Raw genomic sequence first — 7,171 nt, forward strand, 5'->3', positions numbered from 1 at the left:
CTCCTGACCTGAACCCCATAGAGAATCTGTGGGATATTGTGAAGAGAACGTTGAGAGACTCAAGACCCAACACTCTGGATGAGCTAAAGGCCGCTATCGAAGCATCCTGGGCCTCTATAAGATCTCAGCAGTGCCACAAGCTGATTGCCTCCATGCCACGCCGCATTGAAGCAGTCATTTCTGCAAAAGGATTCCCGACCAAGTATTGAGTGCATAACTGTTCGTGATTATTTGAAGGTTGACGTTTTTTGTATTAAAAACACTTTTCTTTTATTGTTCGGATGAAATATGCTAATTTTGTGAGATAGGAATTTTGGGTTTTCATGAGCTGTATGCCAAAATCATCCGTATGAAGACAATAAAAGACCTGAAATATTTCAGTTAATGTGCAATGAATCTAAAATATATGAATGTTAAATTTTCATCATGACATTATGGAAAATAATGAACTTTATCACAATATGCTAATATTTTGAGAAGGACCTGTACATACAAAGAAAAACCTTTATATTTTAATTTAATTTTAATGAACTAATATTCCATTGACAATTTAATAATTTCTGCTGCTTATTTAATGTCAAAATAATTTTAGTAATTCTATATAATCCTAAACTGAATTAGGTAAAAAATCATCCTACGTTTCTGTGCTTATGATTCAACAGATGGCATTTTAAATTCCAAATATTTGTTCTGTGGTTCATCCTCAAAAGTTAACTACATCTACGCATAATGAATACCATATTAATCCAAAATGTATAACTTGATTCTATGTCAATACGTTTTCAGAAAACTAACAAAAAATGTGCTATACTTCATTAAAATCAACTGCAGAGGTTGAAAAAACTAAATGTAAAACTGCTGTGTTTCAGTTCTTCAGTTTTCCCAACACTTGCATGCTCACCTATGTGCTGCAGTTTTCCACTTCTCTTCTCACAACAGCAGGTGCTTTCCCTGCAGACCAGAGAGGAATCAGATAAAGCTCCCAGCTTCATCAGCTTTCATGTCATCATTTTCACAACTAGTCTAAACATGGCTTTGTAGGGAGCTCTGTCACGTTTTTGCAGATGTGTTTATGTTGAGCAGTAAATCTTGCATGGTGAGTGTTGGAGTGATTTTCTGTCTGTGCAAGATCACCCTCACCTCTGGAGCCGTAATGAAAAGGGATAGAAGGCTTTTGAAGACCTATTAGTCTGATTAGTGACTGCTGATGTGTTTTTGACTATCACATGTTTCTGTTAAGTAAGTCCTTGTTTCAATGTAAATGTAACTAATACATTTTATAGAGCATTACCAAATAGTTATTTTTGCTATGGGAATTTAACGTCTTGGACTTGTTATTGCATGCAGGTGAATTTTGTTTACTTACACCTGTAGATGCTGACACTCACACAGTCAGGGTACAAGAAAGCACACTTGCTTTCATCTCCAGGGTTTTACATATCAGGACATCATAAAAACAATCTGGTCTATACTACCTTCCAATATGATCTAAATCTATCCTCAGATGTACAGAAAATACAATGAAATGACAGAATCCACTCTGTCATTATTTATTAATTAAAATCTAAACCAAAGTGGAGTTGTACTTGATGTCAAAAACTACAACCTCTCTGATTCCACTGGAATTGAGAGAGAAAGTAACAACCAAGTACTGCAAATTAAAGCACTCGAAGCATTGATCATCAGCAAGTAGCAGGAGTGTTGGCACTTTGAGGCCTTGAGGCATATAGGTGTGTGCTGAAACAATGCCATTCCTGAGCAAGTTTACCCCAAGGTCAGACCATCCATTGCTCAGAAAAATTGCAACAACTGCATCTTAGACATTACAGGCCACAGTGCCGGTATATTAAATGGTAAGGTTAATCTCAGATCAATTAGAAAAACACTGATGAAGTACTTATATGGAAAGCTTGCCAGGAGAAAGCTTCTTCTCTCCAAAAATAAGGCAGCACACCTTAGGTTGGCAAAATAGTTTGAATGAACCACAAGACTTCTGAAACAATGTTATTTGGACAGATGAGCCCAAAATAGAGATGTATAGTAATAATGCACAGTGCCATGTTCAGCAGATCCCCAGTGCTGCATACCCGGCACCAGAGCCCAAAAAATGACAGTCAACCATAGTGTTGGAGGGTGATGATTTGACCAGTAACTGTAACCACAGCACCTTGGCACTTTGTAGTCTCTAATCTGTCTATGGCATTCCAAATGTGTGGTCGTCTCCTTGATGGCTGAAGCCTGGCCCAAAATAGGTAATGCAGTCAATGACGTAATTTAATGTAAATAAAGATTGAGACAAATTTTTCCACAATGTTGTGAGACAGAATGAAGAAACATTTGTATCATTGCTGTGGTGGTTGTTCTACTTCATGCGGAAACTCAAGAAATACAACCTTTCAAGGAGCTGCTGGTCACCTTCTACATTTCCATTATTCAGACTGTCCTGTGTTAATCCATCACTGTGTGGGTCTGCTCACCTACATAGCAGGACAGGTCGAAACTACAAATAACAATTAAGTCTGCAGAGAGAATCATCAGGGCTGACCCTCTCTCCATCCAGGACTTATACAGATCTAGGTATAGGAAAAGAGCAGCTAACATCCCTGCAGACCCCACACATCCTGGACACAAATTGTTTAGACTTATACCTTCAGGTCGCCACAACAAAGACAGTTTCTTCCCCCAGGCTGTCTCTCCAATAAACATAATAAACACCTTCCTGAAAGAGTAGTCAGCTACTCTGATGTGAGACTAAGCACTCTCACAACCTTTTTTTATTGTCTTTACATAAAAAAATGGCTGTACATACCCATACATGTACATACTGTTCCTTTTATCCCTTAATTATTCCTTTTAAAGTTATAATCAATGTCTGTACACTTTGAGTACTTAAAACCAAAGTCAAGTTCTGATTCTACTTAGATTTTCATATTTTATTAAAACGTTTTGCTTCCTCATTATTTAGGAAAAATGAAAGTGAAATCTTGTATGTGTTTTTGTACGTTTAAAGTTAGATTGAAATAATCTTAGAACCTGGTGAAGAGCAGATATTTTTATATACAGATACAGAATATAAAACCATAGAATAAATACATGACATTATAACTGTTTAAAATTATCTATGAAATCCAGGAGTAGGTACAAGCCCCTGTTGCCTGGTGCACTGTTCCTCGTAAGAACTAAGCTCATATAAACACGCTTGGTCGTTCCCACGTCTCTGTTTATATTGGGAGACCCTGGAGCAGCACTACCAGAGATCTGGATTCTCTGTATACCACAGTTTCACACAACATTCATCTCTACCTCATAAAGAGACACATACAAATACACTGCGTGTGGTTAAAGTAGACATTTACCTGAATACACAAACTGGGGAGGAGTCTTTTTGACTGTTCTCTTCTGCAGGGGTCGCCACAGCCTGTTAGGACAACTTGCACGCAGATTTGGCAGACATTTTATGCCAGATGCCCTTCCTGACGTACAAGGGAATCACACCCTGATCCCTCATATCAAAGATGTGAACTTACGCCTCTGTGCATCCAACTCTTACAAATCTCTTGACTATGTATAGTTTTCTGACTGTATTTTCTGGTTATTTTCAGCTCCACACCTGACAGTCATCATCCTTAGTTCCAAGAAAGATAACTGACAAACATTTGACTCAAGGCCATCAAACCAATAGTGATGTCAGTATTGCGAACAGCCACAGAAATGCTTTAACTGTATTTTCTAAGTGCTTTTGAAATGGACCTGTGATGTACGCCCAACATAAACAGAACATGAGGGTCCTAACAAACACACCCACTTTACAAGGAAAGCTAACTCTCCCTAACAGTGCATCTCTGCATGGATGACTCAGTTTTGTGTTATTTTTTTTTTTTATTCCATGTGATTTATGAGTTTCATGTTTGAGAACGAGTTGGTCAAATATCAAATTTTTTACTTCTTGTTAACAAATCTGCACGATGTAAACACAAGAAAAATATTGCTTTCTAGTTGTTCTAAGCTAATTTATGTGTTTAGTGTTTTTTAGGCATTTCATCCTTTCTCCAATTATGTTTTTTTCAGGCTTTTCCAAAATTCCCCATGGGTATAAAGAATATCACTTCCGCACTTGTCCTTGTTTTGTGTTTTTTGACACACTAATTGTGATGTACCGAATGTTTACACATTCACATATTTTCATCTCCTAAGTTGTAAGTGCTTGCATCTGTTGGTTTACATATTGTATCTGATGACCTAATGGGAATAAAAGCATTGTTCTCCTGGGAAGAAGCTGTACCAGATATATTCTGACAAACAAACTGTAAACACACTCCTGCTATCTCACAACACACACACATACACACTTTGATGAGAGTGGTCCGACTTTCCTAACCTGCTCTAAATCTAAACTTTTATTGTAAACATCTTGGGACAAGGGGAACATGACTCTTAGGCAGAGTGGATGTAAACTAAAAGGATATATTTCAGCAAGAAGAAAACCCCACAAGTATTTAATGAGAGAAGGAAAGAGACAATTTGGTAACCAGGGAGGTAAAACAATCACAGCTCGGCTGAATAATAAAGAAGTTATTTTTCTGTTTTTTTTGGGAGCGGGCCAGGCGGGAGAAGTGTGTGTAGAGATCTGAGAGCGGATTGCAGCCTTTAGTATCTTCATAAGTAAGAAATAAGGCATATCAACACACGCATAAACAAATACATGAAACGTGCACATACGCATTCAAACCCAAGTTTGGTTTAAACAGCTTAATCTTATTGAGATGGCGTTCTTATCAGTTAAATGTCCATGCGGTGCTATGCAACTGAAAACATTTCAAATTGGGGGAAAAATTGTTCACAAAGCCTCATTCTTCATCCCTAAAGATCCCAGTCACTGTGGAATATTACACTATGCAGGTCCCTCAGGATGACATTCATTGACTAAATTCATTCATGGGCCACAAGAGCATCTGCTTATTCTCTTGCTGATATCACAAACATTTCCAGCTGCCTCGTAACTTTACTCCTTCTTCTTTTGTAGCAGGCTTAAAATTCACAGTGGAGCGTTTACTGACCAGATGTGGTCTTTTCCTAGGAGATTTCACTAATCCTGTTGGTTTAAATGTTAGCACTACAAAGGTTACACATTGTTGTGTGAGAATTATAATTAATTTATGAATATAAAAGTATTTTTGGCACATGGGAATGATTAGATGGGTTCATTTAAGAACTTTAAAACAAGCCATAGTTATCTGAAGTTTCAATCCTTAGTTGGATATGGAAATGTTTTACTTTTATATCATAAAACCTCAATAAAATTTTGTCTAATAGTAACATAATTTGCCCATTTTTGCAGAAGTGGCCTTTCTGTCTTCACATTGCATCAAAATAATGCAGCTGCCTATACCTTTACGCAAGCATCCATGTGGTGTCGCAAGATGCACAGTCAAAAACTACTCATCATTTCTTTAATTTTTTCTTCATAGTAGGAACCTGAGTTAGCCTAAGCCAAAGCAAACTTTGCAACTGCTTAGGGATTCAAACTTCATATAGAATCAATTTTAAGTCATCGGGAAAGAGGCGGGGTATACTGTGGAAAGATCGCCAGTCCATCATAGGGCAACACATAAGACAGACAAACATGCACACATACGCCTACACCTACGAGAAATTTAGAGAGACCACAGTCATGTTTTTTGTACTGTGGGAGCAAGCCAGTCAAACCAATTCAAACCAACAAAAATGGACAAACAACTTTACAGACTAAACCCCACAGACAATCTTTCAATTTATAGCACTACAGTACAAAGCCAGTTGATTGTGAAATGCCAGTTGGTAAATAGTTGTCTATGTACCTAACTGTCCCTCTAAAATCTTCATAGTTAAAATGTTTTTTATCCATTGTAGTTTCAATGCTAATTGAATCATTTCTGGTGCTGGTTTTACACTCCATGCACACTAACTGTTTGAAAGTACATCAGCATGGGTTGCTTGTCAATACAATTGTAAAATGTGCCCCTGGAAGACAAACTAAAATGTTGTGGTGATGACAAATAGACAAAAGTTTGTTATTAAATCAAATAGAAATAGTCAAATAGACTTGAACACTTGTATTCCTGCCACAAAATTATAAATGGCCAACTTTTAATTTATAAATACATTTGTTTGGTCCTAGTTTTTACCATCTACAGGTCCTTCTCAAAATATTAGCATATTGTGATAAAGTTAATTATTTTCCATAATGTCATGATGAAAATTTAACATTCGTATATTTTAGATTCATTGCACACTAACTGAAATATTTCAGGTCTTTTATTGTCTTAACACGGATGATTGTGGCATACAGCTCATGAAAACTCAAAATTCCTATCTCACAAAATTAGCATATCATTAAAAGGGTCTCTAAACGAGCTATGAACCTAATCATCTGAATCGAGTTAACTCTAAACACCTGCAAAAGATTCCTGAGGCCTTTAAAACTCCCAGCCTGGTTCATCACTCAAAACCCCAATCATGGGTAAGACTGCCAACCTGACTGCTGTCCAGAAGGCCACTATTGACACCCTCAAGCAAGAGGGTAAGACACAGAAAGAAATTTCTGAACGAATAGGCTGTTCCCAGAGTGCTGTATCAAGGCACCTCAGTGGGAAGTCTGTGGGAAGGAAAAAGTGTGGCAGAAAACGCTGCACAACGAGAAGAGATGACCGGACCCTGAGGAAGATTGTGGAGAAGGGCCGATTCCAGACCTTGGGGGACCTGCGGAAGCAGTGGACTGAGTCTGGAGTAGAAACATCCAGAGCCACCGTGCACAGGCGTGTGCAGGAAATGGGCTACAGGTGCCGCATTCCCCAGGTCAAGCCACTTTTGAACCAGAAACAGCAGCAGAAGCGCCTGACCTGGGCTACAGAGAAGCACCACTGGACTGTTGCTCAATGGTCCAAAGTACTTTTTTCGGATGAAAGCAAATTCTACATGTCATTCGGAAATCAAGGTGCCAGAGTCTGGAGGAAGACTGGGGAGAAGGAAATGCCAAAATGCCAGAAGTCCAGTGTCAAGTACCCACAGTCAGTGATGGTCTGGGGTGCCGTGTCAGCTGCTGGTGTTGGTCCACTGTGTTTTATCAAGGGCAGGGTCAATGCAGCTAGCTATCATTAGATTTTGGAGCACTTCATGCTTCCATCTGCTGAAA

This window comes from Girardinichthys multiradiatus, chromosome 15 (assembly GCF_021462225.1).
Source record: "Girardinichthys multiradiatus isolate DD_20200921_A chromosome 15, DD_fGirMul_XY1, whole genome shotgun sequence".
In the NCBI taxonomy this organism is placed as follows: domain Eukaryota; kingdom Metazoa; phylum Chordata; class Actinopteri; order Cyprinodontiformes; family Goodeidae; genus Girardinichthys; species Girardinichthys multiradiatus.